Here is a 23,640-nt window from a genome sequence, read left to right on the forward strand (position 1 = left end):
TGTCACACTTGGGCATTTTCTATCATATAGACCCCTCAAAATGACTTCAAATGAGACGTGGTCCCTAAAAAAAAATGGTGTTGTAAAAATGAGAAATTGCTGGTCAACTTTTAACCCTTATAACTCCCTAACAAAAAAAAAAATTGGTTCCAAAATTATGCTGATGTAAAGGAGACATGTGGGAAATGTTACTTATTAAGTATTTTGTGTGACATATCTCTGTGATTTAATTGCATAAAAATTCAAAGTTTGAAAATTGCGAAATTTTCAAAATTTTCGCCAAATTTCCGTTTTTTTCACAAATAAACGCAGGTACTATCAAAGAAATTTTACCACTATCATGAAGTACAATATGTCACGAGAAAACAATGTCAGAATCACCAGGATCCGTTGAAGCGTTTCGGAGTTATAACCTCATAAAGGGACAGTGGTCAGAATTGTAAAAATTGGCCTGGTCATTAACGTGCAAACCACCCTTGGGGGTAAAGGGGTTAAACTTAGGAGAAAAAACCTTCATAGGAACATGACGGGAAGATAACCAAACCAGATCCCAAACCCGAAGCCGGGAACCAACACAGCGACGTCGGTTAGCAAAACGTTGAGCCTCCTCCTGAGATAACACCAAATTGTCCACCACCTGAGCCCAAATCTGCTGCAACCTGTCAACCACAGAATCCACACCAGGAAAGTCAGAAGACTCAACCTGCCCAGAAGAAAAACGAGGATGAAAACCAAAATTACAAAAAAAAGGCGAAACCAAAGTAGCCGAACTAGCCCGATTATTAAGGGCAAACTCGGCCAATGGCAAAAAAGCCAACCAATCATCCTGATCAGCAGACACAAAGCATCTCAAATAAGTCTCCAAAGTCTGATTAGTACGCTCGGTCTGGCCATTTGTCTGAGGATGAAATGCAGAAGAAAAAGACAAATCAATGCCCAGCCTAGCACAAAAGGCCCGCCAAAACCTAGAAACAAACTGAGAACCTCTGTCGGACACAATGTTCTCAGGAATACCATGCAAACGGACCACATGCTGAAAAAACAACGGAACCAAATCTGAAGAAGAAGGCAATTTAGGCAAAGGCACCAAATGAACCATCTTAGAGAATTGGTCACAAACAACCCAGATAACAGACATCCTCTGGGAAACAGGAAGATCGGAAATAAAATCCATAGAAATATGCATCCAGGGCCTCTCAGGGACCGGCAATGGCAAAAGCAACCCACTAGCACGGGAGCAACAAGGCTTGGCCCACGCACAAGTCCCACAGGACTGCACAACAGACCGCACATCACGCGATAAAGAAGGCCACCAAAATGACCTACCAACCAAGTCTCTGGTACCAAAAATGCCAGGATGACCAGCCAACACAGAACAGTGAACCTCAGAAATCACTCTACTAGTCCATCTGTCAGGAACAAACAGCTTCCCCACAGGACAACGATCAGGTTTGTCAGCCTGAAATTTCTGAAAAACCCGTCGTAAATCAGGAGAAACGGCAGAAAGGACCACCCCTTCCTTCAAAATACCGACTGGTTCCAAGACCTCAGGAGAATCAGGCAAAAAACTCCTAGAGAGGGCATCAGCCTTAATATTCTTAGAACCCGGAAGGTACGAGACCACGAAATCAAAACGAGAAAAAAACAAGGACCATCGAGCCTGTCTAGGATTCAACCGTTTGGCAGACTCGAGGTAAATCAGATTCTTATGATCGGTCAAGACCACAATGCGGTGCTTAGCTCCCTCAAGCCAATGTCGCCTCTCCTCAAAAGCCCACTTCATAGCTAACAACTCCCAATTGCCGACATCATAATTGCGTTCAGCAGGCGAAAACTTACGTGAAAAGAAGGCACACGGTTTCATTAAGGAACCAACAGAATCCCTCTGAGACAAAACAGCCCCTGCCCCAATCTCAGAAGCGTCAACCTCCACCTGAAACGGAAGAGAAACATCCGGTTGACGCAACACAGGAGCAGAAGTAAAACGATGCTTAAGTTCCTGAAAGGCAAAGACAGCCGCAGGGGACCAATTCGCCACATCAGCGCCCTTCTTCGTCAAATCAGTCAAGGGTTTAACCATGCTGGAAAAATTAGCAATGAAACGGCGATAAAAATTAGCAAAACCCAAAAATTTCTGAAGGCTCTTCACGGATGTGGGCTGAATCCAACCATGAATGGCCTGAACCTTAACCGGATCCATCTCTATAGACGAGGGAGAAAAAATAAAGCCAAAATAGGAAACCTTCTGCACCCTAAAAAGACACTTAGACCCTTTCACAAACAAGGCATTGTCACGAAGGATCTGAAATACCATCCTGACCTGCTGCACATGAGACTCCCAATCATCGGAAAAAATCAAAATATCGTCCAAATATACAATCAGGAATTTATCAAGATAATCCCGGAAGATATCATGCATGAAGGACTGAAAAACAGATGGAGCATTAGAGAGTCCGAATGGCATCACAAGGTATTCAAAATGGCCCTCGGGCGTGTTAAACGCAGTTTTCCATTCATCACCCTGCTTAATACGAACAAGATTATAAGCCCCCGAAGGTCAATCTTAGGGTTGAGCGACCTTGACCTTTTTAGAGTCGAGCCGTGTTTCGCGAAACCCGACTATCTTAGAAGTCGAGTTGAGTGGAATCGGCCGATTGTCGCGAAAAGTCGGGTGTCGACCGAAACACGAAACCCAATGCAAGTCAATGGGGGAGCATAGTCGGCAGTGAGTGGAGGCCAGGAAAACACCTACACTGCCCATTTTAATGGCAAAAACATCCATTCTTGTTACAGAAGCTTGTCAATCGTAATTTACCTTATAATAATTGGAAGGCATTTGAAATTGGGGGTCATTTGGCTAAAGTTGTGGGGGGTAGGGCTGGTTCAAGTAATTAGTGGGCCCAGGAAATCTGGAACACGTCACGGCAGTGGAGCAGGGAGAGGTAAGTATTTCAACTTTGCAAGTGCTGAGATCCTGAGCAAGCAGGGGGGGCCCACTCGTTGGCATTGGCACTGGCACAGGGCCCCTCAAAGTACAGCGGTGTGTTTGCAAGGCGGGGGCGCCTCCCACCGGCAGCAACACTTTTGCGTACTATGAGAGGCCCTGTGCCAGTGACGTCGCCAACTAGTATTCCTCCCCCCACCTGATGAAGGAACCTGCACTTTCATCTGCACCTTCCTCTTTGTCCCCGTGTAAGGTGGTATGGTATGCGGGAAGAGCAACCTGACTTTCAGCAGGGTCACAATGTTGTTGTGTAGCGTGCATGGGGAATGTTGCGTTATGGATCAATGTACCAGCAGACTCATCTATCACTGGCTGGGCAATGGGCAGGATGAGGAGGAAACACAGATATAGGCCCAAAGAATAAAGTGGGCTAAATGCAGTTCAAAATTGGTAACACAGGACTAACCAGGGGGCATTGCAGTGGAGGACAACTGGAATGAGAGGCTGACACAGAGAGTAGGCCCAAATCAGTAAGCAGTCGAAATGCAGTTCAAAATTGGCAACCGTAGTAAACAGGCGGCACAGCTTTGTTCAGTGGAGGAGAACAGCAAGGAGTGGCAGACACCGATAGTAGGCCCCAACCCAACTAGTAGGCCAAATGCAGTCTAACATTAACAACTACTTAACGAGAGCCTGAAAATGGAATTTCAGGACAGGAAACCAGGAGAACAGCAAGGAGCGGCAGACACTGTTAGTAGGCCCCAAACCAACTAGTACGCCAAATGCAGTTGTTCCATTTAACCACTATTTAACAAGAGCCTGAAGATAGAAGCTCAGGAAAGGCAACCTGGAGAACACCTTGGAGTGGTACACATCGTCTCTACACCCCATACCCAATTTGTAGGCCTAATGCAGTGTAGTTTCCAACAACTACTAAACGAGAGCATTAAGATCGAAGCAATGGCGAGGAAACCTGGGGAACACCTTGGAGTGGAACACACCATCTCTCTACACCCCATACCCAATTTGTAGGCCTAATGCAGTGTAGTTTTCTACAACTACTAAACGAGAGTCGGAAGACCGAAGCAATGTGGACGAAACCTGGGGAACACCTTGGAGTGTAACACACCATCTCTCTACACCCCATACCCAATTTGTAGGCCTAATGCAGTGTAGTTTTCTACAACTACTAAACGAGAGTCGGAAGACCGAAGCAATGTGGACGAAACCTGGGGCACACTTTGGAGTGTAACACACCATCTCTCTACACCCCATACCCAATTTGTAGGCCTAATGCAGTGTAGTTTTCTACAACTACTAAACGAGAGTCGGAAGACCGAAGCAATGTGGACGAAACCTGGGGAACACCTTGGAGTGTAACACACCATCTCTCTACAGCCCATACCCAATTTGTAGGCCTAATGCAGTGTAGTTTTCTACAACTACTAAACGAGAGTCGGAAGACCGAAGCAATGTGGACGAAACCTGGGGAACACCTTGGAGTGTAACACACCATCTCTCTACACCCCATACCCAATTTGTAGGCCTAATGCAGTGTAGTTTCCAACAACTACTAAACGAGAGCATTAAGATCGAAGCAATGGCGAGGAAACCTGGGGAACACCTTGGAGTGGAACACACCATCTCTCTACACCCCATACCCAATTTGTAGGCCTAATGCAGTGTAGTTTCCAACAACTACTAAACGAGAGCCAGAAGATCGAAGCTCAGGAAAGCAACCTGGAGAACACCTTGGAGTGGAACACACCGTCTCTACACCCCATACCCAATTTGTAGGCCTAATGCAGCGTAGTTTCCAACAACTAGTAAACGAGAGCATTAAGATCGAAGCAATGGCGAGGAAACCTGGGGAACACCTTGGAGTGGAACACACCATCTCTCTACACCCCATACCCATTCTGTAGGCCTAATGCAGTGTAGTTTCCAACAACTACTAAACGAGAGCCTGAAGATAGAAGCTCAGGAAAGGCAACCTGGAGAACACCTTGGAGTGGAACACACCGTCTCTACACCCCATACCCAATTTGTAGGCCTAATGCAGTGTAGTTTTCACCAACTACTAAACGAGAGTAGGAAGATCGAAGCAATGTGGACGAAACCTGGGGACACACCTTGTGGCGGCAGACACCGTTAGTAGGCCCTACCAAAGTTGTAGCCCCAATGCAGTTTTAAAATTCCTAGAGGCTGAAAACAAGACTATTGATGCTCAGCTTTTTTCAAAGGAACACAGCTGAATTGAGTGGTGCAGACAGACACAGGTAGTAGGCCTTAAGCCAAAAATGTGGCTCACTGCAGCTTAAAAAAGGTTACAGGGGTACACAGGCAGCATTGCTCTGGGCAGTGGAGGACAATTTCAATAGTGGACCGCAGACAGACTTTGTACACCTACTATTAAAAAAAGGATGCTCTATGCAATAAAAAATAGGTTCCAGGGGTACACGGGCAGCAGTGGTCTGGTCAGTGGAGGCCTAGTGGAAGGAGGGACCGCAGACAGGCTTCGAAGGCCTAACATAATAAAATTAGGCTGTAGGCAATTTAAAAATGGTTCCAGGGGAACACGGGCAGCAGTAGACAGGTCAGTGGAGGCCTACTGGAAGGAGGGACCGCAGACAGGCTTCGAAGGCCTAACATAATAAATTAGGGCTGTAGGCACTTTAACATTGGTTCCAGGGGTACACGGGCAGCAGTAGACAGGTCAGTGTAGTAGTAGTGGAAAGAACGGGCCGCAGACAGGCTTCGAAGGCCTAACATAATAAATTGGGCTGGCTGTAGGCAATTTAAAATTGGTTCCAGGGGTACACGAGCAGCAGTAGACAGGTCAGTGGAGGCCTAGTGGAAGGAGGGACCGCAGACAGGCTTCGAAGGCCTAACATAATAAAATTGGACAGGCTGTAGGCACTTTTTGATTGGTTCCAGGGGTACACGGGCAGCAGTAGACAGGTCAGTGGAGGCCTAGTTGAAGGAGGGACCGCAGACAGGCTTCGAAGGCCTAACATAATAAAATTGGGCTGGCTGTAGGCAATTTAAAATTGGTTCCAGGGGTACACGGGCAGCAGTAGACAGGTCAGTGTAGTAGTAGTGGAAAGAGGGACCGCAAACAGGCTTCGAAGGCCTAACATAATAAAATCAGGCTGTAGGCAATTTAAAAATGCTTCCAGGGGAACACGGGCAGCAGTAGACAGGTCAGTGGAGGCCTAGTGGAAAGAGGGACCGCAGACAGGCTTCGAAGGCCTAACATAATAAAATTGGACAGGCTGTAGGCACTTTATGATTGGTTCCAGGGGTACACGGGCAGCAGTGGTCTGGTCAGCGGAGGCCGATTGTAATGAATGTCTGCCAGTTAGTAGTCCAAAACAATAAATGAATGTGAATGTCTTGCATTAAAACAAAACGAAAACACTAAAGGGTGCAATCATTAGGTACAGGGGTGGGATCCTCTGCGTAGTTTCAGACCTACTAATTTAGTGCAAAGTATTTACTGTGGTAAATAGAGGACACTGCCCCTGACTATGTTAAATACCATCATACATGTCAACACAATGGTATTGTCAGTGGCAGGAATGGAAGGATGTCAGCGCATAGACTAAACATTGGTGGAAGTGTGAGAGATAACTGTGGAAGTGGTAGAGCAATGTTTTACCTGGGGGTGGGTGAACTCTCTTGTGGCCGGCGGTACAGGCCCAGGGCCCCTCATGTTACAACAGTGTCTGACGTTGGGTGCGCACCACCACCGCCAGAGACACTTTATTGTACTATGAGGGACCCAGTGGCAGTGCCGTCGACCAAAAGCGGGCACACCCACCTCTTCAGACAAACAGCACTCTCACGGGTGCTTGCGCCAAGTCGCGATACCACGGCCCCGTGTGGGGAGTTTGGCCATTTAGGGAGGTGTAAACATGTCGTATGCTGGACAATCAGCTGCAGCAAATTAGACATTAGTACAGTAATTCACAGTAGTCCACAGGCAAGAGCTTTTCATAGGAAAGCTAGGTGTTGGCCGGGCAAGGTGGGTCAAAAGAATTCGAAATCCAGTTGTGGTTCATTTTAATGAATGTTAGATCATCAACATTTTGGGTAGCCAGACTAGTCCTTTTTTCGGTTAATATTGAACCTGCAGCACTGAATACTGCCGGGCAAGCAAGCTCCTGCAATGCATATTCTGCCAATTCTGGCCAGGTGTCTAATTTTGATGCCCAGTAATCAAATGGGAATGACGGTTGAGGTAGAACTTCGATAAGGGATGAAAAATAGTTTGTAACCATACTGGACCGGTCATAGCAAAATCACTCCACAACCTGGTCAGAAAACGCCTCTGTCCAACGCCACTTCTGATGTGTGCACCCCTAACACTCCTGGTCTGCTGCCCCCTGGAGCTCGTGTGAGAACGATCACGTGCGCTGTGTGCTGGGAATGCCTGAAGCAAACGGTCAACAAGAGTTGATTGTTTGGTTGCTAATATTAGTTCCAAGTTCTCATGTGGCATAATATTTTGCAATTTGCCTTTATAGCGTGGATCAAGGAGGCAGGCCAACCAGTAATCGTCATCGTTCATCATTTTAGTAATGCGTGTGTCCCTTTTGAGGATACTTAAGGCATAATCCGCCATGTGGGCCAAAGTTCCAGTTGTCAAATCTGCGGTTGTGATTGGTTGAGGGGCAGTTTCAGGCAAATCTACGTCACTTGTGTCCCTCAAAAAACCTGAACCCGGCCTTGCCACGCAACCAATTTCCAGTGCCCCCGGGAAAGCTTCCTCATTAAAAATATACTCATCCCCATCATCCTCCTCGTCCTCCACCTCCTCTTCGCCCGCTACCTCGTCCTGTACACTGCCCTGACCAGACAATGGCTGACTGTCGTAAAGGCTTTCCTCTTCCTCTGGTGCAGACGCCTGATCCTTTATGTGCGTCAAACTTTGCATCAGCAGACGCATTAGGGGGATGCTTATTATGGCGTTGTCTGCACTAACCAGCCGTGTGCATTCCTCAAAACACTGAAGGACTTGACACATGTCTTGTATCTTCGACCACTGCACACCTGACAACTCCATGTCTGCCATCCTACTGCCTGCCCCTGTATGTGTATCCTCCCACAAAAACATAACAGCCCGCCTCTGTTCGCACAGTCTCTGAAGCATGTGCAGTGTTGAGTTCCACCTTGTTGCAACGTCTATGATTAGGCGATGCTGGGGAAGGTTCAAAGACCGCTGATAGGTCTGCATACGGCTGGAGTGTACAGGCGAACGTCGGATATGTGAGCAAAGTCCACGCACTTTGAGGAGCAGGTCGGAGAACCCAGGATAAGTTTTCAATAAGCACTGCACCACCAGGTTTAAGGTGTGAGCCAGGCAAGGAATGTGTTTCAGTTGGGAAAGGGAGATGGCAGCCATGAAATTCCTTCCGTTATCACTCACTACCTTGCCTGCCTCAAGATCTACTGTGCCCAGCCACGACTGCGTTTCTTGCTGCAAGAACTCGGACAGAACTTCCGCGGTGTGTCTGTTGTCGCCCAAACACTTCATAGCCAATACAGCCTGCTGACGCTTGCCAGTAGCTGGCCCATAATGGGACAACTGGTGTGCAACAGTGTCAGCTGCCGATGGAGTGGTTGGCCGACTACGGTCTGTGGAAAAGCTGTCGCTTCTGCAGGAGGACGAGGAGGAGGAGGAGGGGGTGCGAACGCCTACAGCCAACTGTTTCCTAGACCGTGGGCTAGGCACAACTGTCCCGAAATTGATGTCCCCTGTGGACCCTGCATCCACCACATTCACCCAGTGTGCCGTGATGGACACGTAACGTCCCTGGCCATGCCTACTGGTCCATGCATCTGTAGTCAGGTGCACCTTTGTACTCACAGATTGCCTGAGTGCATGGACGATGCGCTGTTTAACATGCTGGTGCAGGGCTGGGATGGCTTTTCTGGAAAAAAAGTGTCGACTGGGTAGCTCGTAGCGTGGTTCAGCATACTCCATCAGGGCTTTGAAAGCTTCGCTTTCAACTAACCGGTAGGGCATCATCTCTAACGAGATAAGTCGAGCTATGTGGGCGTTAAAACCCTGTGTACGCGGATGCGAGGATAAGTACTTCCTTTTTCTAACCAGAGTCTCATGTAGGGTGAGCTGGACTGGAGAGCTGGAGAGCTGGAGATCGTGGAACTAGCGGGTGTGCCGGTGGACATGGCAGACTGAGAGACGGTTGGAGACGGTATTGTTTCCGCCGGTGCCCTAGATGCAATATTTCCTCCTACAAAACTGGTGATTCCCTAACCCTGACTGCTTTTGGCTGGCAAAGAAACCTGCACAGATACTGCCGGTGGTGCGGAAAATGGTGGCCTTACAGTGACGGAAGGGATGTTGCGTTGCTGACTAGCTTCATTGGCCGAGGGTGCTACAACCTTAAGGGACGTTTGGTAGTTAGTCCAGGCTTGAAAATGCATGGTGGTTAAATGTCTATGCATGCAACTTGTATTGAGACTTTTCAGATTCTGACCTCTGCTTAAGCTAGTTGAACATTTTTGACAGATGACTTTGCGCTGATCAATTGCATGTTGTTTAAAAAAATGCCAGACTGCACTCTTCCTAGCATCGGATCCCTTTTCAGGGATTGCAGACTGAGCTTTAACCGGATGGCCACGCTGTCCTCCAACAGGTTTTGGCTTTGACACGCGTTTTGGGCCAGATACGGGCGCGGCAGATGGAACCTGTTGCGATGTTGATGCCTGCTGCGGCCCCTCCTCCACCTCCACTTCTGAACTACTGCCGCCTGCACCCTGTTCCCCCAATGGCTGCCAATCGGGGTCAACAACTGGGTCATCTATTACCTCCTCTTCTAGCTCGTGTGCAACTTCGTCTGTGTCACCGTGTCGGTCGGTGGTATAGCGTTCGTGACGGGGCAACATAGTCTCATCATTGTCTGATTGTGGATCAGTACCCTGAGAGGGCAATGTTGTGGTCTGAGTCAAAGGACCAGCATAGTAGTCTGGCTGTGGCTGTGCATCAGTGCACTCCATGTCAGAATCTACTTGTAATGGGCATGGCCTGTTAAGTGTTTCATTTTCTAAGCCAGGGACGGTATGTGTAAAGAGCTCCATGGAGTAACCCGTTGTGTCGCCTGCTGCATCCTTCTCTCTTGTTGTTGTTTTTGCTGAAGAGGACAAGGAAGCGACTTATCCCTGACCGTGAACATCCACAAGCGACGCGCTGCTTTTATATTTACCAGTTTCAGAAGAGGAGGCAAAAGAGCTAGAGGCTGAGTCTGCAAGGTAAGCCCAAACTTGCTGTTGTTGCTCCGGCTTTAAAAGCGGTTTTCCTACTCCCAGAAAAGAGAGCGTTCGAGGCCTTGTGTAGCCAGACGACGAACCTGGCTCCACAGCTCCAGACTTAGGTGGAATATTTTTTTTCCCACGACCACCTGATGCTCCACTACCACTACCATCATTACCAGGTGACAATGAACGCCCACGGCCACGACCTCTTGCACCAGACTTCCTCATTGTTTTAAAAACTTAACCAAAGTAACTTTATTTGTTGCTGTCAAACAACTTACACGGTGAGCTATAACTTCACTATGATTTCAATATCCCTTTACAGGTTGGTGAGACCACAAGGAAAATCAGGCACAATGTTACACACTCTGTTTTCTGTGGCACCAAATCACAGAGATGCCACACACGCAGGACTGTCACTCAAGCACAAATGTCAATATTAATCTCCCACCTATTTTTTTTTTTTTTTTCAGGGAGACTTTAGAAACAAAATAAAATAAAATGATTTTTTCAGGAAGAATTTAGAAACCAAATAAAATAAAATGATTTTTTCAGGGACAATTTAGAAACCAAATAAAAAAACAAAAACAGGCTTTCTATGGCCCACTGAGTGAGAGATGGCACACACAGGAGTCAGGAGTGGCACACAAGCCCAGAGGCCAATATTTTTCTCCCACTGATTGATGTAGTGATTTTTTCAGGTAGATTTTGGAACCCAAATCAAGCAAAAAAATAAATAGGCTTTCTATGGCCCACAATTTGAGAGAGCGAGAGAGATGGCACACCCAGGAGTCAAGACTGGCACACAAGCAGCAAGGGCAATATTAATCTCCCACCTATTTTTTTTTTTTTTTTTCAGGGAGACTTTAGAAACAAAATAAAATAAAATGATTTTTTCAGGAAGAATTTAGAAACCAAATAAAATAAAATGATTTTTTCAGGGACAATTTAGAAACCAAATAAAAAAAAAAAAGGCTTTCTGTGGCCCACTGAGTGAGAGATGGCACACACAGGAGTCAGGAGTGGCACACAAGCCCTGAGGCCAATATTTTTCTCCCACTGATTGATGTAGTGATTTTTTCAGGTAGATTTTAGAACCCAAATCAAGCAAAAAAATAAATAGGCTTTCTATGGCCCACTGAGTGAGAGATGGCACACACAGGAGTCAGGAGTGGCACACAAGCCCTGAGGCCAATATTTTTCTCCCACTAATTGATGTAGTGATTTTTTCAGGTAGATTTGAGAACCCAAATCAAGCAAAAAAATAAATAGGCTTTCTATGGCCCACTGAGTGAGAGATGGCACACACAGGAGTCAGGAGTGGCACACAAGCCCTGAGGCCAATATTTTTCTCCCACTGATTGATGTAGTGATTTTTTCAGGTAGATTTTAGAACCCAAATCAAGCAAAAAAATAAATAGGCTTTCTATGGCCAACTGAGTGAGAGATGGCACACACAGGAGTCAGGAGTGGCACACAAGCCCTGAGGCCAATATTTTTCTCCCACTGATTGATGTAGTGATTTTTTCAGGTAGATTTTAGAACTCAAATCAAGCAAAAAAATAAATAGGCTTTCTATGGCCCACTGAGTGAGAGATGGCACACACAGGAGTCAGGAGTGGCACACAAGCCCTGAGGCCAATATTTTTCTCCCACTGATTGATGTAGTGATTTTTTCAGGTAGATTTTAGAACCCAAATCAAGCAAAAAAATAAATAGGCTTTCTATGGCCCACTGAGTGAGAGATAGCACACACAGGAGTCAGGAGTGGCACACAAGCCCTGAGGCCAATATTTTTCTCCCACTGATTGATGTAGTGATTTTTTCAGGTAGATTTGAGAACCCAAATCAAGCAAAAAAATAAATAGGCTTTCTATGGCCCACTGAGTGAGAGATGGCACACACAGGAGTCAGGAGTGGCACACAAGCCCAGAGGCCAATATTTTTCTCCCACTGATTGATGTAGTGATTTTTTCAGGTAGATTTTAGAACCCAAATCAAGCAAAAAAATAAATAGGCTTTCTATGGCCCACTGAGTGAGAGATGGCACACACAGGAGTCAGGAGTGGCACACAAGCCCTGAGGCCAATATTTTTCTCCCACTGATTGATGTAGTGATTTTTTCAGGTAGATTTTAGAACCCAAATCAAGCAAAAAAAATAAATAGGCTTTCTATGGCCCACTGAGTGAGAGATGGCACACACAGGAGTCAGGAGTGGCACACAAGCCCTGAGGCCAATATTTTTCTCCCACTGATTGATGTAGTGATTTTTTCAGGTAGATTTTAGAACCCAAATCAAGCAAAAAAAAAAAATAGGCTTTCTATGGCCCACTGAGTGAGAGATGGCACACACAGGGATAGCACTGTAGCAGAAATGCCAATCTTAATCTCCCACAAAAAAAAAAAAAACAGGGACTGTCCTACAATTACTATCTCCCTGCAGTAATCTCAGCCAGGTATGGCAGGCAGCAATAAGGAGTGGACTGATGCACAAATTAAATAAAAAGTGTCGACAAACAAACAAGATAGCTGTGCAGAACGGAAGGAACAACAGGATTTGTGCTTTGAAAAAAGCAGTTGGTTTGCACAGCGGCGTACACACAGCAATGCAGCTATCAGGGAGCCTTCTAGGGCAGCCCAATGAGCTACAGCGATGAGAAAAAAAAAAAAAATGTAGCTTCCACTGTCCCTGCACACCGAAGGTGGTGTTGGACAGTGGAAATCGCTACAGCACAAGCGGTTTGGTGGTTAATGGACCCTGCCTAACACTATCCCTGCTTCTGACGAAGCGGCAGCAACCTCTCCCTAAGCTCAGATCAGCAGCAGTAAGATGGCGGTCGGCGGGAACGCCCCTTTATAGCCCCTGTGACGCCGCAGACAGCAAGCCAATCACTGCAATGCCCTTCTCTAAGATGGTGGGGACCAGGACCTATGTCATCACGCTGCCCACACTCTGCGTTCACCTTCATTGGCTGAGAAATGGCGCTTTTCGCGTCATTGAAACGCGACTTTGGCGCGAAAGTCGCGTACCGCATGGCCGACCACGCACAGGGGTCGGATCGGGTTTCATGAAACCCGACTTTTCCAAAAGTCGGCGACTTTTGAAAATGAACGACCCGTTTCGCTCAACCTTAGTCAATCTTAGTAAACCAACTAGCTCCCTTAATCCTAGCAAACAAATCGGAAAGCAAAGGTAAAGGATATTGAAACTTGACCGTGATCTTATTCAAGAGGCGATAATCAATACAGGGTCTTAGGAACCATCTTTTTTAGCAACAAAAAAGAATCCCGCTCCCAACGGTGAAGAAGATGGCCGAATATGCCCTTTCTCCAAAGACTCCTTAATATAGCTCCGCATGGCGGTATGTTCAGATACAGACAGGTTGAAAAGTCGGCCCTTAGGAAACTTACAGCCTGGAATCAAGTCAATAGCACAATCGCAGTCCCTGTGTGGCGGAAGGAAACTGGACTTGGGCTCATCGAATACATCCTGAAAATCAGACAAAAACTCCGGAATTTCAGAAGAGGGAGAAGGGGTGATAGACATCAGAAGAACATCATTATGAACCCCCTGACAACCCCAACTAGTCACAGACATGGACTTCCAATCCAAAACAGGATTATGTACTTGCAACCATGGAAAACCCAGCACGATAGCATCATGCAAATTATGCAACACCAGAAATCGACAATCTTCCTGATGGGCTGGCGCCATGCGCATGGTCACCTGTGTCCAAAACTGGGGCTTATTTTTAGCCAAGGGTGTAGCATCAATGCCCCTTAAAGGAATAGGGTTCTGCAAAGGCTGCAAGGGAAAACCACAACGCCTGGCAAACTCAAAGTCCATTAAGTTCAAGGCGGCGCCTGAATCCACAAACGCCATGACAGAAAATGATGACAATGAACAGATCAAGGACACAGATAACAGAAATTTAGGTTGTACAGTACTGATGGTAAATGAACTGGCGATCCTCTTGGTCCGCTTAGGGCAGACAGAAATGACATGGGAAGCGTCGCCACAATAATAACACAACCTATTCTGACGTCTAAAACCTTGTCGTTCCGTTCTAGACAGAATCCTATCACATTGCATTGGCTCAGGAATTTGCTCTGAGGATAACGCCAGAGCGCGTACAGTTCTGCGCTCCCGCAAGCGCCGATCAATCTGAATGGCCAGAGACATAGAATCAATCAGATTGGAGGGTGTGGGAAACCCCACCATAACATCTTTAACGGATTCAGAAAGACCCTTTCTGAAAATTGCCGCCAAAGCATCATTATTCCATTTAGTCAATACAGAGCATTTTCTGAATTTCTGACAATACAATTCTGCCGCCTCATGACCCTGAGACAGGGCCAACAAGGTCTTCTCAGCTTGATCCACCGAATTAGGTTCATCATACAGTAATCCTAACGCCTGAAAGAAGGAGTCTACATTAAGCAAAGCAGGATCCCCAGATTCCAGGGGAAATGCCCAATCCTGTGGATCACCACGCAGCAGGGAAATGATGATTTTAACTTGTTGAATGGAATCACCGGAGGATCGAGGTTTCAATGCAAAAAGCAGTTTACAGTTGTTTTTAAAACTCAAAAATTTGGACCTGTCACCAAAAAACAAATCAGGAGTAGGTATCTTCGGTTCTAAAGCAGGAGTCTGAACAATGTAATCAGAAATACCCTGTACTCTAGCAGCAAGCTGGTCTATACGAGAAACTAATTCCTGAACATTCATGCTAGCACAAGGCTCTTCAGCCACCCAGAGATAAAGAGGGAGGAGAAGACAAAACAGACTGGAGAAAAAAAAATGGCTCAAGATCTTTCCTCCCTTCTTCTGAGATGCATTTAACTCATTGTTGGCCAGTAGTACTGTTATAATCAGGTGGCCTTGGAGCAGCATGAAAAGACCTTCGCTGGAGCAGTGGTAACTTTACTGACTGCAAACCCTGATCCTATCACCGCAACTAGAAGTAGCTGTGGGGTGTGCCTAACCAGACCTAGACACCTCGATACAGCCTAAGGACTAAATATCCCTAAAGATGGAAATAGGAAAACTCTCTTGCCTCAGAGTAGATTGTCAAAGGATAGGTAGCCCCCCACAAATAATGACTGTGAGTAGGAGAGGAAAAGACACATGCAGACAGAAAACAGGGATAAGCAAGGAGGCCACTTCTACCTAGATAGGAAAGGATAGTGCAGGATACTATGCGGTCAGCATAAAACACTACAAAATATTCACAGCAGAAAAATACAAAAACTCCACCACCTAACTAAAGATGTGGAGAGTATATCTGCGACTCGAGCGAGTCCAACTAGACTGAGAAAAACATCAGGCACAGTCTAGCAGGAACAAAATAGAAACAAGATCAGCACAGAAAATAAACACACAGCAGTGTGTTCAAAAAATGAAGCAAACACTTATCTTAGCTGAATTCGCAGCAAGCAGGAGAGGCCAGGCAGAGGACCAACACTTCCAAAGGAACATAGACTACTGGCAAGGACTAATGAGTCCTGCACAGCTAAATATCCCAGTCAGAATTACAATTAGCAGAAACACCTGTCCAAGACTGCTGCTCAGGAATAACTGCATTACCATCAACAACTACCGGAGGGAGCCCAAGAGCAGAATTCACAACACACTGCCACCCTCTGTTACCCTCCCTTCCTTTGAGGCGTACTCTGTGCACATCTATGCCTCCACCAACATCCAACTGGCTGTCATTTACCACCCCCCAGGGCCAGCCACCACCTTCTTTGACCATTTCACCACCTGGCTACTTCATTTCCTTTCAGCGGACATCCCCACTATCATCATGGGTGACTTCAACATCCCCATTGACACTTCCCTCTCAGCTGCCACTAAACTTCTATCTCTCACTTCATCCTTCGGCCTCACTCAATGGTCTTCTGCAGCCACTCACAAAGATAGTCATACATTGGACCTCATCTACACCCGCTTCTGCTCCCTATCTAACCTCTCTAACTCACCTCTTCTTCTTCCTGACCACAATCTACTCACATTCTCTTCCCTCTCCACTTCTTGTCTACAATCCCCACCCCACAAACTTGCACACCCTCGCAGAAATCTTAAACACCTTGATCTACATTCACTCTCTGAATCCCTCCTCCCTCTTACAGACATAAGTTCCCTACACAATGCGGATGATGCTGCCACTCTATATAACACCACAATAGCTGCAGCTTTAGAATCTCTTGCCCCTCTCACATATACCAAAGCTCGCAAAATCAACAGACAGCCCTGGCACACAAGCCTGACCAAAGAACTGAGGCGAGCTTCCAGGGCTGCAGAGCGGAGATGGAAAAGATCCCACTCCAACGAGCACTTTATTGCATTCAAACAGTCCCTTACTACTTTCAAGACCACACTCGCCACAGCTAAACAAACTTACTTCTCATCTCTCATATCCTCCCTGTCTCACAACCCTAAACAGTTATTCAACACCTTCAACTCTCTCCTCCGTCCCCCAGCACCTCCTCCCTCCCCACTTATCTCAGCTGAAGACTTTGCCTCATTTTTCAAGCAGAAGATTGAGAACATCAGAGACAGTTTTAGTCAACAACCCCCAGAGCCCTTCCTCCCAACTACCCAGTCCTCCACCTCCAAAACCAACTTCTCCACGCTTACAGAAGATCAACTCTCCACTCTACTCTCAAGATCGCATCTCACCACCTGTGCACTTGACTCGATCCCTTCCCACTTCATCCCAAACCTTGCCACAGTCTTCATCCCAGCTCTAACCCATCTCTTCAACCTATCACTAACATCTGGTATTTTCCCCTCAAGCTTTAAACATGCCTCAATCACACCTATCCTCAAAAAGCCCTCTCTTGACCCATCCTCTGTATCTAACTATTGCCCTATATCACTTCTGCCCTATGCCTCAAAACTACTGGAACAACACGTCCATCTTGAACTGTCCTCCCATGTATCTTCCTGCTCCCTTTTCGACCGCTTACAATCAGGTTTCCGGTCACACCACTCCACTGAAACTGCCCTAACTAAGGTCACCAATGACCTATTAACCGCCAAGAGCAAGCGACACTACTCTATCCTCCTCCTCCTGGACCTGTCCTCTGACTTTGACACAGTGGACCATTCCCTATTATTACAGATCCTCTCATACCTTGGCATCACAGACTTGGCCCTATCCTGGATCTCGTCATACCTAACTGACCGAACATTCAGCATCTCCCATTCACACACCACCTCCTCACCTCGCCCGCTATCTGTCGGAGTCTCGCAAGATTCAGTTCTAGGGCCCCTGCTCTTCTCCATTTACACTTTTGGCCTGGGACAGCTCATAGAATCTCACGGTTTTCAGCATCACCTTTATGCTGATGACACACAGATCTACATCTCTGGACCAGATATCACTGCCCTACTAACCAGAATCCCTCAATGTCTATCTGCTATTTCATCTTTCTTCTCCGCTAGATTTCTAAAACTTAACATGGACAAAAACAGAATTCACTGTCTTTCCCACATCTCACGTGACCCCCCCCCCCCCAACGAATCTATCCATCACAGTAAACGGCTGCCCACTCTCCCCAGTCCCACAAGCTCGCTGTCTCGGGGTAATCCTTGACACTGATCTCTCCTTCAAACCACATATCCAAGCCCTTTCCACTTCCTGCCGCCTTCAACTCAAAAATATTTCACGGATCCATACATTCCTAAACCAAGAATCTGCAAAAACCCTAGTCCATGCCCTCATCGTCTCCTGCCTCGACTACTGTAACCTCATGCTCTGTGGCCTCCCCTCGAACACTCTCGCACCACTCCAATCTATTCTAAACTCAGCAGCCTGACTAATCCACCTGTCCCCCCGCTATTCTCCAGCCTCTCCCCTCTGTCAATCCCTTCACTGGCTCCCCATTACTCAGAGACTCCAGTACAAAAGCCTAACCATGACATACAATGCCATCCACAACCTGTCTCCTCCATACATCTGTGACCTCGTCTCCTGGTACTTTCCTGCACGCAACCTCCGATCCTCACAAGATCTCCTTCTCTACTCCCCTCTTATCTCCTCTTCCCACAATCGCATACAAGATTTCTCTTGCGCATCATCCCTACTCTGGAACTCTCTACCACAACATATCAGTCTCTCACCTACCATCGAAACCTTCAAAAAGAACCTGAAGACCTACCTCTTCCGGCAAGCCTACAACCAGCAGTAATCACTGATCGACCAAACCACTGCACGACCAGCTGTATCCTTACCTACTGTATCCTCACCCATCCCTTGTAAATTGTGAGCCCTCGCGGGCAGGGTCCTCTCTCCTTTTGTACCAGTTGTGACTTGTATTGTTCAAGATTATTGTACCTGTTTTTATTATGTATACCCCTTCTCACATGCAAAGCACCATGGAATATATGGCGCTATAATAATAAATAATATAATAATAATAATAATTTCCACTTCTAATAGCAGGGATATCAAAAGAATTCATTAGCTGCATATTTTTTCCTGGCCATATATTTCCCATCCCATATTGCTCTGGGTTAAAGCTCTCCTGATGAGTGTAGCAAGGAGTTTACCAAATGTGTGTTTTCCTGTTTTCATAAGGTGCAACCCATCTCTAGCAAGGAGCCCATCATACAGGTAATTCACTCCATGGTCAACCAAACCAAAACGTTGCTCACCATCGACATAGCCCGCTGTTCACCTGTAGAATCCTATTCAATCTTCTTGGTCCATGTCCATGCAGTGGGAGGATGGATGAGAAGACGACATACGATCCAGTTCCGACACTTTCTGTAGGGTAATGACTACAGTATCTCAATCAGAAAAGTTAGAAGCAAAAGATGAATAAACAATTGATACATAACATATTTTTTATATGTCTACATAAAGTGCATATATTTCAATTGTGCAACAGCAAAAAAGGATCAAGTATTATAAATCTGCAGACGTGCTGCAATTACCTCTAAGTGTGACAGCAATTTTCCGACACTTTGAGAGACCATAAATACTTGTGTGACATGTCAATAACTGTTATTTTGCAGTTTTGTGACTATTCTTAGAACCGAATTTGGGCTGTGAAAAAAAACAGTCAATTCGCAGACCGTCTGAGCGCAAGTTGCAAGTCACAGGCATTTGACATTGTAGTCTATTTCAGCAACAATAAGCGCAACTTGCCACCTGCAACAAGAAATCTGTCAGGATTGGATTTTTTTTTTTATGGTTACATTACAGTTATTAAATTTTATGTCACAGAATACCACCATCATCTTCATGTTGTATAACATACATTATCATTTAGCTTAAATCTAATTTTTGACTGGGCCATAGATACACCTACCTTCTGCAGGGTGCTTTTAATTTTTTATTTTAATCTATCATACATAAGGGTTTTCCTCTACCACAAAAAGAGATCTCTTTGGTTATCCAAAGTTAAAATTCCTTTCTCTACTGAACCTGTGAGTTCTTTATTTTTAACAATTTACAAAAAAAATTGATTTGGTCATTTTATTGAATTTGTTACCGTTTTTGATAAGCTAGATAATGTGGAAAAAAACACACACAGTAGCTGCCAATTTTCCAGTTACTTTCTAACCCCTAAAATTTAAGTATGAAAATGGTTCTACCACATCATTCAACTGATTTGGATGTAGGCAGGCTCTGATCTTTTCACTTTCATAGTCATTATTCATTTACATCTCCAATATGCTGTGAAAACGCAGAAAAAGAACAGCAAAACTACAGCGTTGTCCAAATTGGTATGGACATGATTTTACTAAAAAATAATAAAAATTTGCTCCTCAAGATTTATGATACCATCCTTCTGCTTTGGACCATGAAGCCTAAGGATCTTTAACTATTGAAAAACTGTTAGCAGTTCAGTATGATCTCACCATGAATTAGTGAGATCCTTTGTCAAAACAAATATGTGTAGCAATCAAGACATTTCACCAGCATTATAATCATGCAATCTAATTGCCACAGGATGCGATCAATCACCTGAAAATTCATTTGTCAGGAAGGACATGCTCTAAAAAATGTTTGTCCATTGGAAGCTTGGTAAGTTGGTAACTTTAGCTCAAATGGAAGACTTGACACACAATCTCTACATTGTTTTTGTGCTCTGCACATAGTTTAGGGCATACACTATAAACAATGTCCCACAATCTTGCCAGCCTGTAATTTTAGACTGAGAAAGAAATAGAAACAGTCCTTTGACTACTACACTAGTCCAAGATATACAAGCGTGTATGTTTACAGGGAACCTGTCACCTCCAAAATGGAAGTTGAGCTAAGCATTCTGGAATACTGTAGATAAGCCCCCGATATATCCTGAAAGATGAGAAAAACAGGTTATATTATACTCCCCCAGGGGCGGTCCCGCTGCGATCCGGTCCGATGGGCGTCGAGGACCGGTCCGGGGACTTCTATCTTCACAGGATGACGTCCTCTTCTTGTCTTCACGCTGCGGCACAGGCACAGGCCTACTTTGTCTGCCCTGTTGAGGGCAGTGCAAAGTACTGCAGTGCGCAGGCGCCGGGCCTCTCTGACCTTTCCCGGTGCCTGCGCACTGCAGTACTTTGCTCTGCCCTCAAGAGGGCAGACTAAGTATGCCTGCACCAGAGCGGCAGCGTGAAGACAAGAAGAGGATGTCACCGTAAGAAGATGGGAGGCCCCGGACCGGACTGCGACGCCCATCGGATTGGACCGCCCGCCCAGGTGAGTATAATCTAACCTTTTTTTCTCATCTTTCAGGTTACATCGGGGGGCTTATCTATAGCATTCTAGAATGCTGTAGATAAGCCCCTGATGGCGGTGGGCTTAGATCAACTTCCATTTTGGGGGTGAGAGGTTCCCTTTAATGAACGTTTATTGATGGAGAAGCCAAAGAACTGGGCAAAAGAGTGCACTCTGATGCATAATATGAATCAGTGTGAACCTCTGTGATCCATAGTTAATAACCTTTCTTTATTCATCTGATTATGAAGTGACTATTGTATTTTGAAACAAGTGTTGACTGTTATACAGAATGTGAGTCATCTGGTAAAGATCTACTAGAAATGGTCAGCTCTTGAGTCATCCATTTACCTTTTGATATACAACTTGGATAACCTCTACCCAAAAGTTCATTTTACATACTTGAAAGCAATGATACACAGATACGCAAGCTTGCCTTTTGAAGTGTTTCTGAAAGCTGATGTGTCAAGACTGCAGGTCTGAAATGAGGCAGAGTGGGACTGCAACTGACCCTGGAGCTGGGGTCCTCACTATCCCTGTCACAGGGGAACTCTTGAGAGTACTATGCTTCTGAATGCACACTGAAAATAATCCCTTCCCCCACCTAGGGAGGTATGGGACATGAAACGGATAGCATAAACCAGGCAGATAGGGGAATGAAAGGAAACTGCAATCACTCATGAAATAGGCTAGGTTCAGATTGCGTTAGGGCAGTCCGTTTAGCGCATAGCGCTACGGACTGCGCTAACGCAATGTCCGAAAAGGGATCGCGTTTGCCGATCCCGCTAGCGCAGATACCTGATCTGCGCTAGCGATGAAAACGGACCTCAGACGCTGCAAGCAGCGTCCGTGGTCCGTCCGAAACTAACGGGACATCGCTAGCACGTGCCGAAAATGGCGGTGCGCTAGAGATCCGTTAGCACATTGCCATCAATGGGTGCGCTAATTGATCCGTTGCATGGCATTAATTGCGACAATTTTGCCATGTAACGGAGTCCGCTAGCGTTAACACATTAACGCAATGTGAACCTAGCCTAACAAAGTGGAGAACGAGGGAAAAATTGGAGTGACCAACCTAATGGTAGCTGATAAGGAAATACACACACAACCAATGCCACACAAATAAAGGCCCCTTCACATTAAGCGACGCTGCAGCGATACCGACAACGATCCGGATCGCTGCAGCGTCGCTGTTTGGTCGCTGGAGAGCTGTCACACAGACAGCTCTCCAGCGACCAACGATCCCGAAGTCCCCGGGTAACCAGGGTAAACATCGGGTTACTAAGCGCAGGGCCGCGCTTAGTAACCCGATGTTTACCCTGGTTACCAGCGTAAAAGTAAAAAAAAAAAAACACTACATACTTACCTACCGCTGTCTGTCCCCGGCGCTCTGCTTCTCTGCACTCCTCCTGTACTGGCTGTGAGCACAGCGGCCGGAAAGCAGAGCGGTGACGTCACCGCTGTGCTTTCCGGCTGACCGACGCTCACAGCCAGTGCAGGAGGAGTGCAGAGCACAGCGCCGGGGACAGACAGCGGTAGGTAAGTATGTAGTGTTTGTTTTTTTTTACTTTTACGCTGGTAACCAGGGTAAACATCGGGTTACTAAGCGCGGCCCTGCGCTTAGTTACCCGATGTTTACCCTGGTTACCAGTGAAGACATCGCTGGATCGGTGTCACACACGCCGATCCAGCGATGTCCACGGGAGATCCAGCGACGAAATAAAGTTCTTGACTTTGTTCAGCGACCAACGATCTCCCAGCAGGGGCCTGATCGTTGGTCGCTGTCACACATAACGATTTCCTTAACGATATCGTTGCTACGTCACAAAAAGCAACGATATCGTTAACGATATTGTTATGTGTGAAGGTACCTTAACTCCTAGTTGTAAGCTATTACCAGCAGGGAACAGAGGAAGCAGTGAGTTTTAAATAGAAGCCACTGCAGAATGATAGGATAGGCCAAAAAGCAGATAGAAAACACTTGCTGTAAGAAAGGAATGGAGGAAAAGACAAAGGCTAATCTGCACTCGGACAGCAACCAAATCTCCAGAGGCTTAGCGGATAGAGACACCTGCAGACAAACACAAGACTGCTGGATAGAATCCTGAGGTTGGACAATACGCTCATGTGACCCTAGCCTAAGTATCAAAACCAATATAAGAACGAAAAAGATGCTATATATCTCTTAAGGACAGAACACAAATAGAAGGTCAGCAGTGACTTAAATTCATCTCAATATGCAAAACTTTTCATATAAAAACTCCTAAAAGTATAAGAGAAAGGTACCAATTCAAATACACATGTAAATAAGTGCATGCATATAGGGATAATACTTCCAGTAGAAAGTAAAACTACTTATAGTTTTTTTTTCCTTTAGCTGTGTGTCCCTGCATTTCAACCCATGTTTTGTCCAGCTTCAACATAGTCCTTGGCAAAAAAAGACTTGTTTTAGTATTGTGTTGTACTGTAAAAGTGTTGCATTGATGAATATTAAGCTCAACTTTAGTGACCAGTGCCAGGCAGCTGTCTCTAAGGCAAATAAAATTGGTGGAATTCCACCGTGTTAGCACATTGCATATCAACCTCTTAACTGGCATGGGCAAAGACCTCTGAATCGATGCAAGTCCATGACCTAATTTGTGCGAACAACAGAAATGAGCACACAGTATCTGTGCTTTCTAGAGCAGCTCACC

The 23,640-nt window shown here is 45.9% G+C and overlaps 1 long non-coding RNA gene across 2 annotated transcripts in view; it reads right to left on the reverse strand.

The window, feature by feature from the left end:
• LOC138672023 (uncharacterized) overlaps positions 1–23,640 on the reverse strand; it is a 187,766-nt gene that overhangs the window by 34,443 nt on the left and 129,683 nt on the right. For both annotated transcript variants that reach the window (XR_011319534.1, XR_011319533.1), the window contains exon 2: positions 18,892–19,003. This is a non-coding gene — a long non-coding RNA (uncharacterized lncRNA). The remainder of the gene's footprint in view (positions 1–18,891; positions 19,004–23,640) is intronic.

This window comes from Ranitomeya imitator, chromosome 3 (genome assembly GCF_032444005.1).
Source record: "Ranitomeya imitator isolate aRanImi1 chromosome 3, aRanImi1.pri, whole genome shotgun sequence".
NCBI classification, from domain to species: domain Eukaryota; kingdom Metazoa; phylum Chordata; class Amphibia; order Anura; family Dendrobatidae; genus Ranitomeya; species Ranitomeya imitator.